The sequence below is a fragment of the Palaemon carinicauda genome, chromosome 25, assembly GCF_036898095.1.
Source record: "Palaemon carinicauda isolate YSFRI2023 chromosome 25, ASM3689809v2, whole genome shotgun sequence".
Lineage (NCBI taxonomy): Eukaryota > Metazoa > Arthropoda > Malacostraca > Decapoda > Palaemonidae > Palaemon > Palaemon carinicauda.
In genome coordinates, this window is record NC_090749.1 from 26828992 (window position 1) to 26856824 (window position 27833).

The window sequence follows — 27833 nt, forward strand, 5'->3', positions numbered from 1 at the left end:
CCAATCATTCTCGATCCTGCTTACCTTTAGTATCATCTACAGCAATTTTTAGTGAATATGATAAATAAAAATAAAGGAAAAAAATGTTTGATAATTCAGAATAATTGATCGCCATTTTAATGTAAGTGCAACATATAATCCAGCAACGTCATTCGAAGTTTTTTCAGGTTATAATTATTCAAAAGAAGTTTCCTCTTGTTCTTCTGAGTGATATCCTTGATGCCATGTGTCTGTCACCCAGTGTTTGAAAAGACTTCGCTACACAATAAGTCTCTGTGTGATTGTCTTATGCTCTACTGATTCATGAATAGCAGAGGCAAGTGTTAGTGCTATTAGTGTCTGCAATCTTACCATCCTTATGAGCTAAGGTTGGGGGCTTTGGGGGAGCCTATATGTCTATCTTCTGAGTCATCAGCAGCCACTGCCTGGCCCTCCCTGGTCCTAGCTTGGGTGGAGAGGAGGCTTGGGCGCTGATCAAAAGAATATGGTCAGTCTCTAGGGCATTGTACTGATTGCTAGGGCAATGTCACTGTCCCTTGCTTCTGCCATTCATGAGCGGCCTTAAGAAAAAAAGAGAAAAAAATGGAATGCAATAGGCGTTGTGATCGACGCTCAGGAATTCCCAGAAGTCACCAAGGTCTAAATTAGCAACGATTAAATCCTACTCAGGATTCCAGGAGAGGAATAATTCCTTCCTTTCTTCATTTCTTTTAGACTGTGTCTTCTCTGGGAGGCTCGATTCCCTCATTCGGATCATTTGGACATGGACTTAATTTTATATTTCCAAGAAACTTCAATGTTACTTACAATTCACTAGGGCGGATCAGTAGCACTATATAATTAGGTGTGATTGGTCATAATTTGGATGTCATAAATGTGTGCATGTCTTTGTGTATGCTATCACAAATACATTTGCACTATGAGTGTAAAATACAGTGTTAAAGAAATTCATTTCGGTAAATGCAAAAGCTCTTCTGTTATAACCGTCATTACTAGATCAGAGTCTTTCCTTTCTTTTGAAAATTATCTTCCAATTAAGATTGAATTTGCTTCGAATATCACTAAATTAACCGTAATAACCTTTTGGCGAGATCAACATAAACTGACATAATTACAAAGCATCAAAGATAAAACCAGACTTTGATTGGCCTTTGGGAATAATGTTTCTTTTCTAATTAAAACCTTATGAAGGAAAACCTGAGTTTGGCTGCGAGTTTTAGAAGAGCATTATTAACACCATCTTTATTAATACCTTCTTTATTTTGACGTGTTTCATTGTAGTTAGTTTGATCAATTAATTTTTTGTCTTTTTCTTAAGAAATCTATGTTATTAATGCTTCGTGCAAGGTTATGATAAGAGATCTTTTGCGCAAAGTCACAAAGAATATCTTTTGCATAATAACAAAAAGTACGACTCATTCTTGTATGCCTTTGTGTTGTATATATATTATTTAGAACTATAAATTCTTCAAGTAATTCTTCATCAATATACGTTCAATAACTACGCTAAAACAGTTATCTTTTCAATTTGAAAGATTTAGCTTCCAAAGGAATTTCCAAAGCTAAGCTAGCAGGATAATAATCAATACCTTCAAAATAATCGTGGATATTAATTATTTACTATATAATTGTATGACTTACATATGTCCTTTGTTGGGGGTGGGGTGGGAGTTTGTTGAAATGAAATACTGTAAAATATAATATTGCATTTGCAACATGTGACCTTATCTATCTTTTAGTGAAATGAATAAGTAAATAACAATAAGAATATTCACCAACAGTTTCCGGAGGGAAGGAGGGAGGGAGGTTGTGGCTAAGGATACCGTCGGGATCGGAGATGACTGATTCCTTGATTGATTGATTGACGGCTGGGTTTCTTTTCATGAAATGTGAAAGCTTCAGGAAATATTGGAACAATAGACTCACACTCCTACACTGTGTGCTCACGCACGTGTGTGGGGAGAGAGAGAGAGAGAGAGAGAGAGAGAGAGAGAGAGAGGAGAGAGAGAGAGAGAATAGTCTGTTACATAAAACAGAACTTTTCCCAGAGTTATGAACCTAACCCTGTACCTGAACACCCGTAAAATCCCCTAAAGCCCAGAGATGTTAAATAAGAGTCCGTCCACAGATTGAATACCGGATCAAGTCATAAATCGTTAAATGGACAATTACAAATTGACTAACGCAAGATTTATCTAATAGTCTAAACTTTTCTTTTCTGTTTGAAATCTTTACTCTTCTTAACGCGTCTTAGGTTTATCATTTCTCTTTTTAAAGTTTAATCTTTGCCTCTCCATTCCGCTTCTGCGCTGAGCTTTTATTCTTGTTAGAACCCTTGGGCTTGTAAGACTCTCTCTCTCTCTCTCTCTCTCTCTCTCTCTCTCTCTCTCTCTCTCTCTCTCTCTCTCTCTCTCTCTAACACTATGTCTAAGTTGGCAAAGAGAAAAACACACTAGTTGCGTCATTCTTTGAATGCTTCATTTCTATCAAATGAGTTTTGGTTGTAGAAGTATTTTCATTTCCCAAAACTTCACAAAAGAAAATGCTCTTTGTTTGATAGTAAAAACGTGTTTATTGGAATCAACGAATATTTAATATTCATAAAGAAGTATCAAATATTAGTAGTTACCTTTATCCTCCTTTAGTTTGAATTACATAACTTAATATCTTGTTGCCATATTTTGTGAAAGGAAAATCTGATGGTTTATAAGAACTAAGTGGTCTGCAGATTATTATAAAAATTGTATTGAACAAGCTAGATATTGTATAATGGTTGATATTTATAGTAATAAATTATTCCTATTTTAAAGAATAATAAATTTGTATGGTACAAAATGGAGCGAAGCAAACATGTTGATTCATTTACGGGGATTATAGTTATCAGAAATATCCCTACCCTATGGACACAGCAGTTGGTCATTTATGCTTCATATAGACTATTATGGATAGCAGTTTTCGATACTATAAAAAAACCTTTTGCTTTGGGTTCCCGTATTCATTCAAAATATTAGAATGAGACACATCGGTTTTACTAAAACGTGGATAGTTTTGTGAATAAGATATTATCAATAACACTTTTCACTCAATCAATAAGATTCGTTATTATAAAGAAAAAAAACTTTACTCTACTTGGAAATACTAGTTGCAAACGATGAAAGTACTCTGTTTGCACCGGGGCATGATAGACCCAGATTCATATTTCTTCGACTTTTGGTGATTCTGTGTTCCGCAGGCCGATATTTTTTCTTCATAAATGCGGCTAATCTGGTCTTAAAACTTTATTTGGGGTGATTTTCTGAAGAATGGAACTCTGTTTCTTCAGGACGAGAGAAATTGGATTTTAAACATATGCCTTTGACTTGTTTGGGATAAGGAAATCTGCTGATCTTTTAGGATGAATAGAATTCAATGATTAGGGTAACTCAAGGACACTTGGTCGTGCATAGATATGCACTAGAGAGAGAGAGAGAGAGAGAGAGAGAGAGAGAGAGAGAGAGAGAGAGAGAGAGAGAGAGATGAGATTGATAACCTGAAAGGTGTCTCATTTGAAAGGCAAGTGAGTCTTTTGCATTGTATCATAATTATGTAAAGTTAATGAGATGGGAGTTTTCTCTCTTGCTGGAGAGAATCTGAAGCCGTTGGGAACACAACCTTATTTATAGGAGATCGCAAGAAACGCTAGTTACGTCGAATTTGGATCATAAGAATCTGGCACTGGGGTCTGGAGACCATTCAACGCAATACGGTAACTGGATGTTGCTTTAAAACTTCTTCAAATGACCAAAGAAGATTAACGAATTCCAGCAGAAGAAATCAAGGAAAGTTTAATAGTGTTTCTCACTTTAAAAATTAGAAAGAAATAATCTTGCCCAAGGAAATGCTATTTTCTCACAAAGACAGAATTAGTATTCATTTCAATAACTTTGGTCATTTGGATCAGGAAAATTCGTCACAACTAATTACGGGAAAGTTCATGACAGAAAAGAAAAACACTTTGAAACAATTAGTTTTTTTTTTCCTCCAAAGTTGGGATCCAATTATGATGTTGACGGAATATTCCGACATTCCAAAGGAATGGGAATTGTTTAGTCATAGTTTTTGTGGTAAATATGAGCGAATGATTAAAGATATTCCTCACAAAAGTTGATGCAAATATCAACAGCAACAACAAGAACATGAATTAATAAATAGAGGAAGAACGGAACAACGATAATCAAGATAATGACAAGAGTAAGAGACGTTTGATCTAACTATACAAAAGGACTACTTAGATGATGTGCCTGTATCTAATGACCCTGATTCGGAATCTCTCTCTCTCTCTCTCTGTCTCTCTCTCTCTCTCTCTCTCTCTCTCTCTCTCTCTCTCTCTCTCTCTCTCGAGGTCCTCCTTTCTATATTGCTTATATGAAAATTTTCAACTGAGCAGATTCCCCTCTGGATTTGATAAACTACGAAAGGAAGTTGAATCCCAGCTCTCTCTTATAAGGACCAAGAGAAGATTCCTGAATAAGTCATTTCTTATTACTGAGGAACTTTATTAAAGGAAAGGTCTAATTAGCCTAATTGGGTCATCAGGGGTCATTTAGATGAGCCTCTTACAAAATTGTTTCTAATAAACCAGACTTATTTAATGATTTCGAACAATTTTAAATCTACTTAGAAAAGAAGCTCCGGACCATCTTACCCAAAAGGTTTCAAGAAATAACCCCTAGGGGTAAGAAGCGTATATGTGTGTGTGGGGGGGGGGGGTGGTCAATCTAGGTTGGCCCTCTACCCACAGTAGGAGGAGGGGGTCTGCCTACCTACCCTGACTCCACATCCCAAAACAGCTGATGTTTCTTCTTTCCCAACGAGTAAGAGAAGAGACAGAAATTAATCGTTGTGTTTAGCTGCCTTTTGTTGCCATTCGGGAAGAGTTGGGCACAAATTTCTTTCGGTTATATCAGCCTTCGTTTTTCTTTTGACCTCGCTGGTTGAATACAGCACGTACGTACGTGTGTGCGTGTGTGTGTTTGTATGTATGTGTGTTTGTATGTGAGAGAGAGAGAGAGAGAGAGAGAGAGAGAGAGAGAGAGAGAGAGAGAGAGTATGTAGGGTGCAAGACATATAGGATAAAATGAGAAAATTGGAATGTATGGGTTAAAGATTATTGGTTACAAAGGGAAAGGGGATCAGACCTAACAATTATTGCACCATCGCCATATTTTAAAAAGTATCAAGAAAGAAGAAGGGAAAGTATTCGGATAGGATTTGAGATGAGATTTTGCCCTGGGGCCAGGCAGTGGGTGCAGGAAGAATACTTTCTTAATTCATGACACCTGTGTCCTCATCAATCGTGTATTCCTCTGTGGACATCAAAAAGGGATGTATAGGTAGTTACAGATAATTATTGGAGAAATAAATTAAGATTAAAAGCATTGCAAACAATGTCGTTCAGCTTAGATTCTTAGAAAAAGCACAATACAATACAGTACAATATGAAATAGATAGATAGATAGATAGATAGATAAATTTATAGATAGACAGATAATAGATAGATAGATAGAGGAGAGCTAGCAATACCGTCCTATCTTGTAAAATTGAAAACCAAAATGGATTACCCTGACAAATATGTTGAAGTCTCTTAAAGAAGATTCAAAATTTTTCAAAGTTTCTGTAACATTTCTACTCTATTAACATAAATGGGGAAAAAAAATATATATTCTGACCTATTTAATACATCGTGAGTCAATCAATCTTCTATCAAAAGATAAGTGTTTCCATCAGCCGATATATTAATATGAGAGAAATTAATTGATTCTAAAATATTTTTCTCTTTTGGCACTTTGACGGTTACCGTCATGTTTGGTTACATTCCCAAGATATTTTAGGTGTCCATGATAATATCTAAAAAATTCCAACTATTGTGATAGTAGATGTCTAATGTTACCTTTCTTTACTTTCCCAGAGAATTATTTGTTACGTTTCAGATCTGCATTTATGTCGGCAATATGAGTTAGGACAGAGAGTTGGACGAGAGTATCATCATCCTGCATTCGTCTTCTGCCCTTTCGTCTTTTTCCTGTCTCTTGTTCTTGGTAAGGGAAAGGGCGACATTGCATAGCCTCCTGTAGCCATTTGACTTTTGCGAAATAATTAGAACTAATCTTTTATTGATCAATGCATTAACTTGCAATTCTTCAATCCATGGTCAAATACAAGCTGATGTTCAAAGTAGATATTACATCTGTAGCTGATGCCTTTCTTAATTACATGCAATGCATTGTGTTATCAAGCAAATAATTATGATGCAAATCTAGTTTTGTAATGAGAGAACGATACACTTAATTATGTTGTATGACTGGGGAGAATGTTTTAAAGTGTTTAAGATTAACTTTATACATTTTGCATTAAAACAGATTTGTGAAGACTTTTTAAGATGTTAATTGTTATAGCTGTTTGAATGGCAGCGCCAAACAATTTGTTTCTGTTGAAAAATAACACTTAACTTATTTTTTGTTCTCTGTTTCTTTTTATAATATGGTAATTTGGTAAATGTGTAAATGATTGTTTTTATTTCAACTTGCATTTTTAATATTTAGATATTTTTTGTTTACATAAAATAATGACAATTCCTTAATAACCTGTTAAAATTAAGATGGTTTGGGTCATTGAAGAGATTTGTTGCTCGTTATATATTCCTTACAGAAAGGAGTAGTGGACGGCTTTTAATGAAAATATAAGTAGTTCTTAGCCATCTTCACCAGTGACAACACTGGATTTACTTACCTCTTTATCGTCATGGTGAAAAAATAAGTGATCTGTACCATGGATCCTCATCTTACGTTGCCTTCTGTTTGGAAACCTTAACAAGAACCAGCACAGCAATTGTGATTTGTTACATTTACAAACAGAAAGTATGGGTTGTGAGGTACGTCATCATTTCTAAAGGTCACTTAAAGTTTATGATTTATAATCCATAGTTCATTTCATAATGAAAATCCCTTGCTTTGCTTTTTAGCCCCCACAAATAAATATACCCTTGGATAATATTTATATCATTAACAATTTTATGAGATTGCCATATTATTATTTCCCAGTCATAGTTAAGATATTCATTTATCTTCATCTATTTTGTGCTGGTTAGATAATTTAAGTGTTGTATCATAATTTGGTATTTTCTCCTTTTGCCACTTTTACGATAATTAGTAGTTTATTTACATTTGTTGTTTTTACTACTTGGGTGGTTATTCATTCGGCCTTTGTGACGGAGCCGAGAGAGGGTTGTGAACTCAAAGGCAGGAAGCAATCAACTGATTTATATTATTGTAGAACACTCTCCTTATATACAAAACCTCAAGGCAACAGGACATAACAAGTTCACAAGACAGACAATATTACATAGGAAAAACCAGACATGAATTTTCATATTCGTTTTAGTGCGATGGAAGAGCGAAGATACAAGCATAATATATACAAAAGGAATTATGTACAATTTTGTGAAACAAGGTTGGTACACCTTACTGTAAATTTGGCTCGTATAAAAGTAATATACTTAATACGCAAAGTGGACCATTGTCTTTAGGTAATTATTATTTTGATAGTGTTAAGTGAAATTCATTATTGATATAATACATATATTTGAATGGCATTCCTGTGTTTAAATAATTTATTAGTGATTTCGATAGTTTAAGTTACCATTTGAAGTATAAACGATATTTGGGATTTCATATTTATCTAGGGGTTCTTGAAGATGGTAATTGGAAGTTGGAGATGCTTGGCCATCGCTTTGACCTCTATCTAAGGTGATCATCTTCGACAGCAGCAACAGCAGCATTGGTTTTAATTTAAGCAGCAATACATGAAGTCATTTTATTATATCTTATTCAATTTCTTAGTTGTTTTTTGGTTGAAGTTTTTAAAGTTCATAATTTTGCGAAGGTTTCATTATAATAAGAAAATTGCTCTTTTTATTAATTTTCCAATTACGTAGTAAAATTTTTCAAGAGCGAGAAAACTTAATTAAAACGGATAGATGTAAATGGCCATTGCAAGTTGCTTCATCACGTTGATGTTGTCAACACATTTTATATCGTAGATGTGTGCATTGACATTATCAATGCTTTTCTGTAATGAAACCCAAGAGATGATATGTCATGTCCCATATTCTTCGTTAAAGTTTCCTTAACAACCCAATAACGAAGCCGAATTTGGTGTACAGTGAACGCGTGGGGCTGACCAACCTCAAGGCCGTCGTTGTCTATATTGCCCCTTAAAGCTGCCGAAATCTCATTTTATGAGGGATTTTACATTGCCATTTTCATCTCACCACCATAGATAAACAAAAGACGTTTGCTTTTATTGTGGGGATTTTTATCACATAAGCTTTCCCCTACCCACAATGAAAATAAACTCCAAACTACAGCCCTTTTTATGTCTGTATGTGCGGCCCAGTAGTGTATTACAGCCAACTCTTCTTGTTGGCACGGGTCTTTCCCTTGGTCAGCCCGTAGGTAACCTATAAATTGTAAGGTAGGTTGATCATTTATAGGGAAATTTTAAAAGTTTTTAGTAGTATAGATAGTTGTGAACAGGGTAAGGATGATGGAGGTAGTGAGAGAGGGCCATCATGTCACGAATAGTGGTAGTTGGAAAAATGGGGTATAAGGCCTTTGATAGTAGGGAAAGGTTGCAGGTGGGGTTATCCAACCCTTTACTCCATAGGGTCCCTGCAGAAAATATCTAGTAGTAGAGTAAGTTCAGAAAATACAGAATATGATGTGGATAGGGCCTTACAGTGAGGGGATGAGATGGTTGAATGAATATTCTGAGGTAATTACCTTGACAGAGGTTTTCCTGAAAGCAATTGTCTGTTCTCTCTATATTTTGAAGAATTGCTTTTCTCAGTGTGGCTGCGGCCTGCCAGGGCTGTGGTGAGTTGGTGTCTACCTGTAGATCACCTCTCAGCTGTGTCGTTTCCATACACTTTAGGAGGTAGTGCAGGAGGCCCTGTTGTGGTGTGACATCACAGTGATCACATGGTCTTTGAACGTCATCATGGATTTTCCAGTCTGAGCCGGTGTATACAAACAGCCTGATCTCTTGGGGTGTATCTGTCTATGGGTTGAGGCTCTAGCTCCGTGGCCCATTTGTACCATGTGGCAGAGGGAGATCCACTCCTTATCCACTTGTGTAGTTCCTTGTTTAAGTTGTCTTTGAGATATGACTTTACTTTGTTTTTAAATTGCTTTAATGCAGGCTGTATATGCACCTGTACACTTTGAATGTGTCTGGTGCTTTTGGCTAGTTCATCAGCCTTCTCATTCCCTGGTATCCCGATGTGACTGGGGATCCAGTTTAGAGTTACTTGTCTATCTCTTTCATTGTGCTGATATAAAATTGATTTCATATCAGCTAGCAGGGCCTTGTTTTCTTTATTCTTTTCCTGTTGCAAGGCTTGCATTGAGGTTTGTGAATCAATATGTATGACTACTGGTCCCTCATTTTCAGTAGAGTATTGTAGTGCTTGTTTTATTGCAACCAGCTCTGTCGGCATGGTGGAGACATTGTTTGATATCCTCCAGCAGGCTGTGAAGTTGCTGGAGAAAACTGAAGCTCCTGCTGTTTGGGTTCCAGGGTCTACTGTACAGTCAGTATAGTAGATCTATGCCCCAGCTGTTTCTGCTAAGCGGATTGCTGCCTGAGCTACATTTCTAAGCTCCTCCATTGTGCAACTTTTCTTTGCCCTTGGAAGCTTGGTATATCTGTAGGTTGCTACTAGTTTCTTCCAAGGTGGAATGTGCAGTGCACCCTGCGCTGAGTCTAGGCTTAGCTGTAGGATGTCTTCAATTAGGCTCAGGCTCTTTATGATATTGCTATGGTCTTTGCCATAAGAGCTTGGGGTTTGAACCTCAGGGTGCTTTGATAGTTTCTGTCTCACACTCTTTTTGGTTATAGAGGAACATCTTTGCAATAGTGGAAGCATTTCTTTGTGCAATCCTGTCTTCTAGAGATGGTAGTCCAGTCACCATCCATAGGTTGCACAGTCTTGTCCATATTGGGGGTCCTAGCATGAGCTGCATGGCATTGTGTTGAATTACCTCTATCGAGACTTTTTGAGTATCTGTTAGATTTGTAATGGTTGGAGCGGCATATTCCACTAGCGCTCTGGAACAGGCAAGGTAGTATATCTTTTGAACATGCTCATTTGCTCCGTCATTGAGTTCAGACATATATCTCATGGCTGCCAGTCTGGCACCCGCTTTTTCTTTGAGATACTTGACTTTCTTCCTGAAGGTGAGTTGCTTGTCTATTACAACTCCCAGGTATATGTAACTGTTCACGCACTCTAGGGGCTCCATTCCTATTGTGAGTGGGTGCAGGGGGTTTGGGCTTTGATTGCCATAGCCTTGGTTTTGCCCATGTTTATTTTTAGTCCCAGCTCATTGGACTTGTGACTGATGGCATTGAGTGCTCTTTGCTTTTTGACCATCCTGACTGATCCTCTAGCAACTACACATACGTCATCCACATAGATAAATATCTCTACTCCTTCAGGAAGTTGGAGTAAGGATATATTTTCCATAAGGATGTTGAAAAGGAGGGGGTTGAGAACCCCTCCTTGTGGTGTGCCCTTTTCCTATTCGTGAAAGGTGGAAATCACTCCTTGGAATATAACTCTAGCTTGTCTTCCTAGCACATAGTTTTAAGTCCAAGCTAAAAGGTGACCTTTAACTCCTTTTCTGATCACTGATTGCAGCATTGCTGCTGGGCTTGCAAGGCCAAAAGCTTTTTCAAACTCTATGAAGACTATTGTTGCCTTCTTTTGGTTTATGCAGCTTAAAACGTCAGTAATGCATTCAGAAGTTCCAATTCCCTCCTGATATGCATATAGCTGCTTGTGTAAGGGGCCAATTTTGTATTTCATTCAATTTAGGACCATTTTTTCTCCTGTCTTTTCCATACAGAATACTAAGGCTATTGGTTTGGGATTTTCTGGATCCTTTGGCTTTGTGATTGGCTGTTTATCTTGTTGCCTTCAGGCTTGAGGCCTTGTGTGCTTAACCCTGGATAGGTACGCTCCTCGGACACCCCTTTAAGGGTATACTCGGACGCGAACGACCCCGACGCCAAAAAAAAATCTTGAAAAATCAGTTTTTGCAGTAACCTCCTTTTTTCTTTTGCCAAAAAAAACTTCAATGAATGCTTAAAACAACTGTAAAGATAAATACTACTCATCTGCAGAAAAACTATTTATTATAAATATTTTAAAAAATTAAGTAGAAAAAAAAGACCTGACATAAAAATTCATAAAAAAAGTTTATACATATATACACAAATCCTTTTAGGAATTGATTCTTGAATGTTTAGGACACATCTTGATGTATTTTGGATGAAGTCAGACCCATGGAGGTGAAGATCTGAAATGAAAAAAAAAAGGGTAACTTTTTTTGGCCAAAAAAATTTGTCCAAATTTCATGAATTTTTTTTGGGTACCCAAATGAAATAGGAAGTGGCTAATTTTTTTAGGGAATAAACATATGTTATCCTAAAATAGAAATATGTAAAAAAATCTTTATTATTTTTTAAATTACATTTGTATCAGGGGCCATATCTAAAGGTAATTTTTTGAGTACTTAGAAATTTCGTAAAAAAATACATATATTTAATATATAATATGATATTTATGCAGGTAAAAATATACCAAAATATCACAAATTCTATAGGGAACAAGAATATATATAGATAGGGCAGCTTACGCTTCGGATATGTCCACAAAATGGCCGCCAACCACACTGACTCAGACTCCCTAATCTGCCACTTGAAATGTAGGAAGGGTATGTCAATTTCAAGGTGTTATTTACTAATCTAATTATTATTGGATATGCATAAAAATTGTATGGTGGGTTGCTGGATAATTGTCGATTATTTTACGACTATAAAATTAAAATTCTGACACAAAAAAAATTTTTAAAGGGAAATAAAATCGAAAACAAAAAAAAATGTAAAACAATATAATATTTTAGCTAAAAAAATTTGATGATATTCAATCAAAAAAAAAGTAAACAAAATTTTCCGACAAATAAACATCTAGAGGAATCATTACTCTGTGATAGTTCCTTAGTACGTAGTAATTTTGAAAGAATTGGGAAAAAACGAAAAAATGGCAATCACCGGAAAATCGAACACATACCTATATATACGCCATATCTGGCTAAAAAAAAGATAGGCATGGGTAGCCAGATCATCTAGAAACACTTTCCAACACTATAAAAATATAAGTTTTGCGACACTACTTCCCAATTCCTTACGGTAACATGACAAAGCAAAAAAATGCAAAACAAATAAAAAGGGGCACTCGCGGAAAAATGGCTAACATTCTAATATACGGCATTTCAGAAAAAAAAAATTCAGCCACGTGCTAGGCAAACCATCAAGGGACATTTTCCGACAAATAAACATCTAAATGAATAATTACTCTGTGATAGTTCCTTAGTACGTAGTAATTTTGAAAGAAATGGGAAAAAACGAAAAAATGGCAATCACAGGAAAATCGAACACATACCTATATATATGCCATATCTGGCTAAAAAAAGAAGATAGGCATGGGTAGCCAGATCATCTAGAAACACTTTCCAACACTATAAAATTATAAGTTTTGCGACACTACTTCCCAATTCCTTACGGTAACATGACTAAGCAAAAAAATGCAAAACAAATAAAAAGGGGCACTCGTGGAAAAATGGCCATTCTAATATACGGCATTTCAGAAAAAAAAAATTTCAGCCACGTGCTAGGCAAACCATCAAGGCATATTTTCCGACAAATAAACATATAAATGAATAATTACTCGGTGATAGTTCCTTAGTACGTAGTAATTTTGAAAGAAATGGGAAAAAACGAAAAAATGGCAATCACAGGAAAATCGAACACATACTTATATATACGCCATATCTGGCTAAAAAAAAATAGGCATGGGTAGCCAGATCATCTAGAAACACTTTCCAACACTATAAAAATATAAGTTTTGCGACACTACTTGCCAATTCCTTACGGTAACATGACTAAGCAAAAAAATGCAAAACAAATAAAAAGGGGCACTCGCGGAAAAATGCCCAACATTCTAATATACGGCATCTCAGATAAAAAAAAAAGACATGCACGTGTTAGCCCAACCATCAAGGCACACTTTCTAACACATAAACATGAAAAAAAAATCAATAATATACGTCAATTCCTTACTACGTAGTAAATTTTTACAAATATTGAAAAAAAACAGAAATTGGCAACCGCAGTTAAATACCCAATATACCAATAACTACGTCGTATCTGACAAAAACAAAATCACGCATGGGTAGCCAGATCATCTAGACACACTTTCCAACACTGAACAAGCAAAAGTTTTACGACCCTATTTGGCAATATCTTACGGAAAAATGACTTGGCAAAAAAATGAAAAAAAATGAAAAAGGGGCACTCGCGGTAAAATGGTCCTCGTGGTGATGAACGACATTTTAACTAAAAAAAAAATCATGCACATGGTAGCCAAACAATCCACCAAGACTTTCCACAACTGATAACCTATACAAGTTGCACCATTCTACGACAATTTCATAATACGTAATAACTTTGATAATTATGCAAACTACCTTAGAAGGGTAAACTCGGTCGCGCTCGACCCCGACGCGTCTCAGAAATCGGGGAAGGAGTACAGCTACAGCAATGCACATCTGGACACTACTAGAGCGTGTAGGGGAGACACCTCCTGCAGGTCGATCACCCACAAATTCAGTCACGGGGGTGAGTCACGTGAGAAAAACCTGTTTTTTTTTGACGCTCGGGGTCGCAAACGACCCATCGTACCTATCCAGGGTTAAGGTGTGTTCTGTTTATCAACCTCAGGAATGCGGTTTCTCCTGTTGGACCCATGTGTTTGATTATTGCGTAGGTGATCCTGTCTGCTCCTGGCGCAGTGTCTTTTCCTGTCTTGTGTACTGCTCTTAGTTACTCGACTGTGTATGAGGTGTCTGCGTCATCCTGTAGGTGGCAGGCTGTGTTGATCTCTTCCCACCTGGCTGGTGCCAGTTGCTCTTACAGCACTGTGGTCTCAGGGGAGAGATTAGCTGACAGTGTCCTGTTTGCAAAGGCTGTTGCAATTTTTTCTGCCTCCTTTTGTGGGTGTGGGTGTTTTGCAATTAGAATTTTCTTTTTTCCGGCTACTGTGTGTAGCCATTTCCATAGCTCTGTGTGTTGTGTACTCTGACAAGTTTTAACACCATTCCATCCATTTTTTTTTATTCTTAATTCATGGATTCTTTGTTGTGTTTCATTTTTAACTGTTTACAGTAGTTCTCTGTTTTCTACTGTGGATCTTCTACTGTATATTTTTGTGACACTATTTAGTCTTGTTTTTAGTGTCTTGACTTCTGGGCAGTAGTACCAGGAGTCTTTGTATGTGTGGTTACCTCTTGCTGCCTTTAGGGGCATAGCTTTGTTAGCTGCATTGTGAAATGCAGCAACTAGGTCTTTTTTTTAGTTGATCTACGTCTTTTGGAGGATTGTAGCTTACTGCCCATTCCTCTATGGCTGGTTGGAAGCAGACCCAGTCTGCTATGTCTTGATACCATCTTGGTGGAGGTGGTGGAATTGGAGGTAATTGTTGTATCTCCAATTCTGTTACTGTGGCAAAGTGGTCACTAATCAGGGTTGAGTGCACTCGCCATTTGGTTAGATGTCTTATTGCTGTTGTAGCAAAGATCAGATCTAGTCTGCCTCCTCTTAAGTGTGTAGGCTGCCCTGTGCTTAGAAGAGCAAATCCTTTAAATTCCTCCAGGGCGAAGGCTATGCGTTCCCCTGAAGGGTTTGTTTTTGATGGGGATGATAATATTGGAGAATTTGCATTAAAATCCCCACATATAATTGTTGGTGTTTTTTCTGCATGAACAAAGAGTTGTGTCAGTTGCAGCTCTCCTGTGTCTTCCCTATTCATCTTCCTGTATATGTTATATTTCTACTTTTTGGTTCTGTAATGTTATTGTTACTGCCAGTGTGTCTACATTGGAACCGCAAGGAATTTGGTTATGTAACCTTGTTGGTATAGTTCTTTTGACTAGCGTAGCTAAGCCTTTGTCTGTGCCTATCTGTGGTGTGGTGTAGGTGCTGTAACCGGCAATTCTGAGTTTTTTTCCAGTTGTTAGAAGTTTCTTGTAACAGGATTACATATATATCCTCTGTTTTGCATACTGCAGTCAAGGTGGATATTTTCAGTCTTACTCCGGCTGAGTTCCAGTTAAGGACTCTTATTCCTGTATGTAAGTTGAACTGAATTGCCTAGGGTCCCTAGGGCCAAAGGTAATTGCTTTGAACTCGGAGGATGGGGTGGATGAGGTAGATGAGGTGAGAATGGATGAAGTGATGGTGGGATGATAGGGGTGGGGTATGGTGTGGCAGACGTGGAAGGTATGGGTGATTGAGGAGATGGAGTGGGAGGTGTGTAGTTTGTGGTATGAGAGCTGATCTCCTTGACAGCATGAGAGGGCGGGGCGGGGTACACGGACTTGGGTTTGGAAATGAAATCCATAAGGACTTCTTCAATGCTGGCTGCTATGGCTTCAGCATTGATTTTGCCAGTCACAGCCTGTGTGACTAGGTCAGTAAGTTTTTCCTTTAGGACTGTGGTCCTAATGAAAATGGTTCTGGGCATTGGTTTTGTTGCCTGAAATGTTGAAGTTGGGGCTCTAGAGGAGGATCTAGCTCTAGAGCTTTTCTTAAGTTCTTCTTGCGAATAAAACCTCCTTCTTGGTAGAGGTTTGGGAGCCACCCTTCCTCTCGGCTCTTCTCTTTTCACCTTGGGGAGAGCAGCAATTTCCCTTGCTACCATTTCGGGGCATCCCCAAGCCCTTGCAGTATGGCCCTTTTTGCAATTAGGGCATTTAGGCGTGGTAGGGATACCTGCCGCCTTCTTATCTATGCATTCCTGCGTGGGGTGTCTTTGGCTACACACCGCACAGGTGGGAAATTTGGCCTGACACTGGTCCTTGTGGTGGCCAAATTTTTGGCAGTTGTAGTATCTTAGGGGGTCTGGGTAGTATTTCTTAACACAGAAACTTCCGAGGATACCCAGATCAACTTTATTGGGGTGAGGTCCCTTAAAAGTCACAAGGATAGCTTTGGTTAGGTAACCAGCCTTATTGGTCATTCGTTCTGCCGCAGTTATATTGGACAGTTTTGTAAGATGGCTTTCCATAATGTCCGTGGGGTAGCCCACTACAACAGCCTTTTTTATTTTTTCTTCCTCTCTGAGCTCCTGCAGTTTAATATCTGAGGTGCTTCTCTGAGTAATCATGGCTCTTGCATCCTTGTTGGAGATGGTCCACTGTCCTTGCCTTTTTGGCTTTACAACTATTTTTAGGTTTCTGTGTTTTTGCTCAAAGGCTGTAATAGCCTTGAAAGAGGAGTTGCCAGCTAAAATTCTGAAATAGTATGTTTTGTTTTCTCCAGTTGAGTTTGGGTTTCCCTCAGTGTTTTGAGGTCCGGTTTCAGCAGGGAAGGGGCAGGGTTTCTCTTAGCCAGCCTCATTTTCCTGGTCACTTGGGTCCATTCTTGTGACTCCTCGTCCTGTTCCAGGTCTTCTTGAGCCCTTTTTCTATTCGGTTGGTCGCAAGCCATATCTTGTATTTCTTCCATGAACAATTCCTTTCCAAGCCCATAGAAGGGGGGGGGGGGAGAAGACAGACAGTGCGTCTGGTCGGGTTGTCCAACCCTTTAAGCCCTAAGGCCCCAGACAGAGTTATAGTAGGAGTTAGAAAGATGAAATGTACAGACTCTGAAACAGAACGGTTAATTGGGGGAGGCCCTTTCTAGCCTATTAGTAGAGCAGTGCAGAGACCTTCTCTGTTTATCTAAATACTAACCTGCACAGATAGCAGCTGGGGAGCTTCCTTAATGCTTTCCAAGCACTATGACGGCCCAGCAGTCTACTCCTGCAGGTAGGGAGGTTTAGGGTACAATAGAACAAAGTACACTCCTATTACTTTATTAAAACTATATTGTCTTTTGAATTCCTGGCTTATCTACGCTAGGTTAACAAGATCCTATCGCCTAGCACCTATCCCTATCCTTGGCTTATAGCCACTAAGCCTAGCAGCCCTATGCCACTTGCCAGGGACGGCAAAACTTGGAAAGGTTTGGACCCTGAGTCCTGTTTCAACCAGTTTTAAGACCTCAACAGCAACTGGATTTTTCACAGAGAGCTTTAATAGTAAGTGAGAAAGGTTAAAATAGTTGGAGAAAAAAGCATAACAAGTCAATGATATCTGTTATGTATTATTGTAATAATGTACTGTATTACCTCAAATGTTCCGTATATTGAGCGCAATATTGCATTGATAAAACATGTTTAAGATTGTACATAACTGAAATGATGTATTTTGAAATTAGGGTTCAATCATTTATGTTACGTTACTTATACACCTGTGTTTGATTGAACTTATCAACATTAAAAAATTGACAACGCAGATGGAATCCCCTGCACTTTCTTGGAAGACTAGTGTCCCCTGCAATCCTTGTTCCAAGGCATATATGTGAATAGTCACGGTTGGAGGAGCTTACAGTAGAGGGATTTAGTTCGATACTCTCTTGGCAGTGGACCACGGCTTGAGTTGCTTCCGCAGTAAGACTGGAGTTTTGTGGTGAAGATCTCTCTGAGCATTGGATGCCTTTCTTCTTCAGACTCTGTTGGCATCTTTGAGTCTTGCTTTCATGGTTGGGTCTATTACAGCAGCGAACTATAACGAAACTAAGACCCTTTCCAGTTGCCGTCTGGTGAGTACTTCTGAATAAAGTAGTCACCTGACCGAGTTTGCAATTTCCTGCCTTGTGGTTGAGAGAGGGTATGTGACTGGAAATTCCAGTGAATTCCTAGCCACTGCAATTTCCCAGCTGAAGATAACCTGCTAAGGGGTTTGTTGCTGTTGATGGTGGTTCACTACACCCTGTTTGTATCATGCGCCATACTGGTTATGCCCAGTCACACGTTTAGAGGGAAGTTGTCTCTGTGAATGAGCATTTGTTTATTGAGAATAATGCTCTCGTTCGTGGAGTTGGTGCCCATCTTAGTGTTCCCTCTCATCATATAGATCTTCATTGTGACTGGCTATTTAGGCCTGATGTTAGTGTGGATTGGGAGTTTTATATACTTCCCATAACTACTGTACTTTGGCGCCAGTCGTCTGACGAATGTGAGGTCAACAGGATGATTGTAGAGTGGGTTCCTGGCAACTGGCTATTGCGTAATGTTTGTCTTAATATTTCAGAATTCTTTAGAGTATTGTTCCCTATACAATAGGACAGGGGGAGGTAGAAACGAGAAAAACCTGACTGAACACTGCTCGTGTTTGGAGACATTCTTCAGCTACAACCTCTGTGACTCTAGACTTTAGTGACTAGACACACTGATAAAGTATTTTGAAGAAGACAAAGAAGACTGAACCAACATTCATCATTAGAAGCAGAAGCCATATTTCTTTCTGTCAACATTTTATATCTTAAACTACTCCATGCCATCTGTCCCTTGTTTTATGAAGGTTTGTAAAGTCAACTCATCCTGCTTGGTAACAACTTTGTATGTTTATCCATTAGTTTTGGTGTTCTGTGAGCATTCGGTGGATTTTTGTGTAATGCTGTAAATACCTACAATATGATAAATCTTAAATATAGTTTTATTTTCTGTTTGCTGGCTATTATTTTCATATTGCCATTAATGTTTTGCTTATTATATATTAAAGTTTATTGCTATATTTTGCATAATCTACAACGTGTACAATAATTGAACGTAACATTAAACCCTCTTATTGGTATACTTCTGCAAGTGATATATCAGAGAAATTTTACCTCTGAAGTATCAACGGAGTTTTAACTTCGGAGGAAATATCCCGAGAGATATTGCGTATAAATCAGGGACGTATTAGTAACAAGCCATAGTTATCCTTCACCAAATAGAGTTAACCTTGTCTCGAAGGATAAGGTAAGGGTAGGATACTTGGGCAAGAAAGCCGTTACAGCTCCCGATCTCAATTTGCTACAATTAACATGTTTCCTGTGTATCCATTCCCCTTTGCAGTCGACATCTTTGACGGTCGCTTGGAGAGACTCCGCCTGTTTTATGGGTTTTTTTTTTTTAATAATTTTCGATTATGGATGCTTCAGCTTCTTCCTCATCGACTAAGTGAAATACCCCATTTTCGTTTCTTGGAGAATATCACTTCTCCAGCCAGTGTTTTATTTGATTTGCACTCTTTTATTTTTTCGAGGCCGGCATGCGGTCAGTGCCATTGCATCATGTTACAAAATCGCTCAGAAACGCTTAGTTATTTTTTCATATCACTGGAAGAATATGTTTTACATTATTCTTTTAAGGTGTGATTTGTTTATGGTATTTCTTGGGTTTTCTTTTTATCAACATTGACTTGGGGTATCATATGCTAACTAGCTGCCATGCCTGAAAAATTTTCACTCATGCACTATCCCCCTCTTCTTTCACCTAACCTCACTGGTTTGGTGAGGCTGTCTATCCTCCCATGCTGTCGATTTGTCATGGCATGGAGCTGTGATCTTGAAGGTCCTGGGAGTTGGCTAGTGTTGTCAGTTGCCCTAGGGTGGCGTATAAGTTTAGCAAGGTAGCAGAGGTCTTGGGATGCTGTTCCCTGTGTCTACTTAGTTTTACCCATTGGAATGCTCTGCCCACTGTTCCGATGCTAGCTAGTAGACCCCCTTGTGTTCCTTAACCATTATTATGCCTGGTTATGAGGACTTGTCCTCTGTGCCCTATCACGGCAGACCCCCTGGAACACTATTGCTGTTCTAATGTCGCTCTTGAACTTTCCTGTTATGCCGCCTAACCATTTTCTGAGTCTCGCATCACCACCCCTTTCTTCCCTAAACCTTGTGCCAGTTAGTATGCCTACTTGTAGGCTATCTTTTCTGTCCCTAGGTAGGTGAGATTTTCTCCTTCCCTGGTCAAAATCTCTCTGACGTCTTGGAGACCACCCTTAGGTATTGTCTTCTGTCTCTGCTTCCTGTATTGGCAGCTTGAGTTCTTCTAACACTGGCTATGTGTTGGCTATAGGTCATTCCATCTACCACCTCAGCTGCAGCCTTATCCCGCATCGGAGGAAAATTGTCCTCTGGAGTTGGTCATTTGGATCCTGCCTGGTTGTCAGGATGTCTTTTGAATTTTTAATTCTTAGCACCCTGGCTGTCTTGTACGGCTCTCATTATCTTACGGGCTACATCCCAACTTTTCATAAATTAATAATAATGATCAGGTCTTGCAGGTTAATTTTTTAGCTGCCTTTCATTCCTGTACTTCCTCTGAGTGTGGACCCTTTCCTATGGGATTGTTCACTCTCCCCCTCTTTACAATCCGTCTACCGCCTTGTGTTGATATGCCTGGGATATTGGCAGGTCAGTCTTTTATTAGCTACTAGAAAGAGTTATCGCCTTAATGCAGCTGTTGCCGCCTTGGGGGTAGCGGTTACTGGTCTAAACAGTATGACTACTGAACTTGCCATCTTAGGTTGTTCCGATAGACCTACTCTGGAGGTTCTGGTGTCCCTTTGATGTGAACCTTTCCTTCATATTCCTACAGCACTGTTATTATATTTTGCTTCATAAATCTTTATAGATATCCAAGCTGTTTGACATGTGTTCTGATTATGTTCAGTCTTTAGACATTTTATAGGCAGTAGGTTCATTTAATTTAGGATTGTTTCTGTGAAACAAATTTTTAGAAAATATCATTTTAATGATATGTACTCATTGAAATTTCTCTTCTTTACAGGTTGCTGATGACATGGAGTGTTCAATGGTCACCTGTACCAGACGGGCCAAGTCGCCCTGTGGCCGCAAGACCTACCAGAAACATGCTGATTGTCGTGTTTCCAAGGTATCTTTCCAAGGGATCTGTTGCAATCTGGGAACCTACAAAATGCTAGATTTGCACGAATCTTCTTCACACCGGCTTTTATGCCACTGACGTCTCCTTGGACGTTCGAGATCAAAGTCGGAGGATGCTCCTACACTGGGTAAGAGGCTTCCAGAAGAGCTCTTAACAAGACGAGTCCTATCTTCTTTCTCTGGAACTGAAGGACCTTCTCTTTCCAAAGGCTGAGGTCACCTATGTGTTTGGTAATCAATTACCAACGGTTCAACTCCAGACGGTATCCGCAGATCATGCAGATGAGGAAGTTCAATACGCTCTGCAAGTTATAAGTCTGGATGTTGACAACATGTCAACTACTTCTTCTGTGTCATCAGAGAGGGAGAGGATCCTGCTGACCACGGAAGCCTCAGAAGAGTCGTTGGATGTACATCATGTGAGTAGAGCTCCCTGTGCCTCCTTACTTTCCCCCGTCACTGCTGCTCAAGTCCCAGCTTCCACCTCCACGCCAGTTCAGATTTTAAACACACCTTCACTTCTTAGTAACTTAGAACTAATGGCATTTATGAAAGCTTTTATGGAGAACCTTACCGCCAAATATGAACACTGTTAAGCGTACCTAACAGCAAGGATAGTAGCTTTTAAAAAAAGGCACCTTTTTCTAAGACTTCCCCAGCTTCAAGCTTATGGCCTTAACCTAAGGGTTCCTCCATAAGTGGGATCGTCTGGTTTCCTAGCCAGTTTCAGACTTGGAATTCTTTCTATCAATCGATATTTTTTCTTTCTTCTACATAAGGCCTAACTCGGAAGCGTCCATTAGTGATGATATTATCCTTAAGGAAACAATTCTTCTCTACCATAGCAACGCTCAATCGCTTTTGGTTAGGGAGTTGAAGATTGCTGAATTAACCAATACCAGTCTTCCTGCCCTTGGTAGGTAACTGGCCACCTTTGTGGCACCCAAGGATATTGTCTCCCCTTTTGCCTCTAAACGCTTAGAGGCCATGATGAAAGCAATAGTGGTGTATTTATGATTCGAACAACTGGAAGGACGTCCAAAATATCTTCACTGTTGGAAAACTAGATAAGACATCGGAAGGCAAACAGTTTAATGACAAACTACCTAGGATTCCCGAGTCTCTATTAAAAGGAGAATTGGAAGCTAAAGAGAGACCTTCTACCTCTTTAGGCTTCCAATCTTTTCTTGAGAAGCTTATTGGAAACTATTTCATATCTGATCTCTTCCCAGTTTTGGAGAAGACTCTCATAATCATGTTTCATAGGGATCTCCATGCTTTCTTCCTAGCCAGAAGAGCATGTAGAGAACACATCCTAGTCACTGCTATGATCAGACATGAACCTAGAAAACTGATTGAATCCAATATCTGGGGAAGGATCTCTTCACTGAAAAAAATAGTTAAAGAAGTCATGGACTAAGCAGCTCAGGAGAATAAGAGCCTTATAGACAAGTGAGTTATGTCCTCTAAACCGAAACTTATCCCCAATGAAGGACATCAACCCAAGGGGGAGAAGCCCAGAAGTTCTTTTAAGGGGAGGAAATCCTTTCCTCTAGCAGCAGCCTCAGTTGCCGCCATCCCTCAGACTGTGTACATGGTTCCCCAGCAGTATGTATCAGTCTCCAGCCCTCAACCTGGTGTATGAGATAGCTACCACAACATTCTACCCTGCCAAAGCTCAGATGAAGGGCTCCGGTAACAGGAGAAGGTCTAGAAGAGGAAGTCAAACTAGAGGCCGAGGAGGTAGAGGCAAGACGACTAAAGATGCACGTACTTCACAACAATATTGAGGAGCTTCCGTTAGGGGGACGACTCCACCTGTTCAGGAATCAATGGGAGTTTGATCCCTGTGCTCACAGCAATCTCAAAAAGGCTAGGCTTTAAGAGGTTCTTTCAACTCACAACCCCCTTTTTTAGAGTATTATGTTCAGGACCTCCGCAAGATAGTCATCCATTGCATAAAATCCATAAACTTTAAAGGATGGGTATTCTGCATGCCCAAGAAAGATTCTAATACTCTTTAAACTATTCTGGACTTGTCGCCACTAAACAAATTCATTCTGAAAAAAAAGTTCAAGATGCTGATTATCTCGTGAGTATGGACCCCATTACTCCATCTCCATAGAACTTATCCCCACTTCCCTATTCTTATTATTATTGGTCAGTAACTGACTACATCGATGTAGGCGAGAGTTTTCATTCAAAAAGATTCTTAATAAGCTTTTTCTTATACTTCAAAGTAGATATTATTCCTTACAAGTAGATCAATTGGAGACACATCATCACTGAAGGAAGGAACCCAATTATTACCACTTGACCTACAATTACCTGGATTGGAATCAAGTCAAAATAATGAAATCCCTGTTAAATCCGGTTCTCTTAGGGAGATGCAATAAAGCACAAACTATTGTGTAATATAGAGGGGGTTTTGGAAGTTAGCATCAAGAGTTGATTAATTAGCTGGTAGGCTGCAGACAGTGTTGCAATTTCAGGATGATGTGATAAGATGTAAGCTCAATACTTTATAGTTCCTCTTTGATACAATTGCTTTGAAATATTTGTGAGCTCTTGCGTATGAATAATCATTTAATTTTCAACAGACTGATATATATATATATATATATATATATATATATATATATATATATATATATATATATATATATATATATATATATATATATATATATATATATATATATATATATATATATATATATATATATATATAGTTGCTTTTTACCATTTAGTACATAAAATAATGAAACAAAAGCTTTTTTGCAATTAGCATTGAGGTTTTCTTTCAGATTTCATTTACATAAAGCTAAATTATCCAAATTCAAAATTGTTTCTGGATATCCGTCAACCCTTTTGTTCCTGAACCAAGCATTGTTCAATATCTCTTATAAATACTGTTATCAAATGATGTATGAATAAAATGGATATGTTGGTCTTTCTGATTCGATGCTACAAAGCTGGAGAACAATATTTGGTCATTTCAAATCAAGTGTGAAATTTAGAATTACTTATCAATCATTATATCACAATCAATTAAGATGGTTTTCACTATTATGAAAACATATTGGCAAGAAATTAAAATGATTCTTTATTAAATTTTATGTTTTGAAGAAAACTCCTTGGTTCCATCCTAATTATTTTCTTTTTACTTATTACAACAGACACTTCATAGAGAGATCTCCCTTTCATTTATTTTATTAACCTATTATAGAGTTATTCGTTGAATACATTTAATTAAATAGATTTGAATATGAAAGGGATCGAGGTATCTTGGGAAACAATGGTTATACTCTCGATAATTAATTTGGTGGAATGGACAAGGGTTGGGGGTTGGAAGTCAAAACTCAGAACAACTGCTGTACCATTGAGAAGAACGAAGTGGTTTCTGTGTCTCTAAAAAAAAAAAAAACATTATTTTCCACTCAATGAATAAGTGCTCAAACCAGATTTTCTTCTTGTTGCATATTGATCCTTAGTTTTAAACTCTGTCTCTCAAAGATTTGTCCTAAATTCACCGCTGGTACGACTCATTTTCATTGAAGGTTCATTATAATCACATGATACGTTCATATTCACTTTGTTAATGAATAATCAAAATGCCAAACTAGCCACCGCAGGCACTTTGAAGACTCTCCCATGCCCGTTGGTGAGAGAGCATTGGGAGGCCAAAATTCACAAGTAATTTACGCAATGTATACCCAAAAGGGTAAGCAATAATAGTTCGTCGTGATAGAGGAATTCAACAAGAGTGCTCAGATGGTTGGATAATCTTGATCCGACTATTTCTAAAATTTTGAATTCTTTTTCTCAAACTATATATGTAAATTATCACTAATTTTTCGTAAATATTACCCCAAAATTGCAATCAATTTATTAACAAATAATTATAAAAACAAAAACAAAATCTTAAAAGGTAACAATAGGCCCGGCTGTTCAAAAGTATATTATTACACAGTCACTACATATATAGTTCCACTGACTGATATTGGCCGGGGAAAGTTCCGTCTCGGACTGTGAGTCAGCCACTGATCAGGCACAACTCTCCTGCAGATATAGTTTCCCTGACATTTGCTCCTTCATGAGGGTGTCTTGTGGTATGGTGGCAACGTCATTCTGACATAGATGGAAAAACCAGTGTTCGTTTCTCCCAACTAACGAGGGAAAAAGTTTTTGCTGCTTTTATTAATAATCTTATCATTAGCTAAGACACAACATAGATTAGCAGGAAATTCGTAGTCTACACAACTAAGTACAACGAAGAACAGAATAGAATTTTTATTGCTTAAATTTACCTGTGTTCTTTTTTATCGTTTTGTTTCGGTTTAATCTTTACTTCTACTATCCGTTTTCAAGCTTTGGTATTGTAATATCCTGGTTTTCCAGATAATTGAATCTCTGCCTGACACACGAATTGGTAACAATAATTACAAAATTAAAAATTATAACATCCAAGTTTGAACTTCCAAAATATCGATAAATAAATTCCAAGACTTAAGAAGAACATTCATAATGTGGTTACTATTTTCACTGAAACTTCTCTTAAAGTAAGATTAAGCAAAACTAAAGAAAACTGAACTGTTGAGGGCTTAGTAGTATACCCTGCATCCCTACACAACAAAACAAAGTCTATCCTTATCATTCTTGTTTCTATAATTTTCTTTTAATTCTAGCATATTTAACCTCGTTTTCATAAATATTACTGCCTCATTAGTGTTAAGTTCTCCTATGTAATCTCTTTTACCATTACTATTCACAAACCTCAGTTTGGTCATCTCTGCTTTCTATTCTTCTAATTTTTTCTTTAATTTCATTTGCCACATTACTTATTATTTCTTTTTTGTTCTCGCTTTTTATACTTTCTCACTTTTTCAATTTTAATATAATTTTTATTGCATATTTCTATGATACTTTTTCACTAACATTCCCCACATAGTTCTCTTATTTGGACAGCTATATGTACCTGGGAGTTGTCATACACAAACAACTAACCTTCAAGGAGTAAATCAAATACCCAAAGGAAAGATCAAATGCAAGGCTGGCAGCCATGAGATAAATGTCTTCTCTAAAGGACAAAGCAAATGAGCATATACAAAAGAAGTACCAGAACACTTGCGGACTATGCTGCTCCTACCCTAATAAAACTGACAGAGGCCCAAAAAGTTACTCTAGAAGTGATACAAAATTATGCCATGAGTCTTATGCTGTGAGCACCCATGTGGACAAGTCAGTCAGTCAGTCACGGTAGGGATAGGGAAGTGGGGAATAGGGGATAAGGATAAGGATGAGTACCCCTGGATACAATCCAGTTTATAGCCCGAAGGCAGGTACTCGGGATGGGAAAGAGTAAGAAAAAAGGGGGAAAAAGAAGTATAGGAGGAGAGTAAAAGAGAGGGGCAGACCCTCATGCAATGTTAGGTAGAATACGATAGAGTGGATAGAAGAGGAAAGGAAAGGTTTTTTGGTTCACGCATCCAGCCCTGCTACAATAAGAATGTTAAATGTTAGATGGTCCCCTTCGAAGGCAAAAATGATATGATGGCAATTTATTCATGAGTTATGAGTTGAAATTTAATTTGAATTATTAATTAATGGTGATTAAGGTTTAGAATTAGTCGGTAGAGATGTATCTCGGCCGGGGTGTATCACAATTGATCTTGGGATCTAGTCTCCTCCACCAGTTGTGATCCCGAGTATGTCCGTTGGAAAGAGTCCTTGTAATTGTGCAAAGGTCGTCATCGTCAATGGCTAATTTGTCCCAGGTTTTCTGGCTAAGCCTGTGAAACCTGACATTGAGGGGTTCCAGCTTGGAATATTGATGGATATTACGTACACTATTAAAATAAGGAGGCCCCTCCTTATAGGCTCGCCTCAGAGCTTTGTTTTGAACAGCTTGCATTTTCCTCAATGATGACTTACTAATAGTACTAAATATTACAGTAGGGTATCCTAATTGTGGCCTTACTAGGGATTTATAAAGCCTCAGTTGTGTTTTAGTGGAGTGCCCCTTGAATCTTTTTAACCTACTGTCCGTCAATCTGGAAATGTTAACTCTATCTTTAACCCTGGATAGGTACGGTGGGTCGTTTGCGACCCCGAGCGTCAAAAAAAAAACAGGTTTTTCTCAGGTGACTCACCCCTGTGACTGAATTTGTGGGTGATCGACCTGCAGGAGGTGTCTCCCCTACACGCTCTAGTAGTGTCCAGATGTGCATTGCTGTAGCTGTACTCCTTCCCCGATTTCTGAGACGCGTCGGGGTCGTTCGCGTCCGAGTTTACCCTTCTGAGGTAGTTTGCATAATTATCAAAGTTATTACGTATTATGAAATTGTCGTAGAATGGTGCAACTTGTATAGGTTATCAGTTGTGGAAAGTCTTGGTGGATTGTTTGGCTACCATGTGCATGTTTTTTTTTTTAGTTAAAATGTCGTTCATCACCACGAGGACCATTTTACCGCGAGTGCCCCTTTTTCATTTTTTTTCATTTTTTTGCCAAGTCATTTTTCCGTAAGATATTGCCAAATAGTGTCGTAAAACTTTTGCTTGTTTAGTGTTGGAAAGTGTGTCTAGATGATCTGGCTACCCATGCATGACTTTGTTTTTGTCAGATACGACGTAGTTATTGGTATATTGGGTATTTAACTGCGGTTACCAATTTCTGTTTTTTTTTCAATATTTGTAAAAATTACTACGTAGTAAGGAATTGCCGTATATTATTTATTTTTTTTTCATGTTTATGTGTTAGAAAGTGTGCCTTGATGGTTAGGCTAACACGTGCATGTCTTTTTTTTATCTGAGATGTCGTATATTAGAATGTTGGGCATTTTACCGCGAGTGTCCCTTTTTAATTTTTTAAAATTTTTTTGCCAAGTCATTTTTCCGTA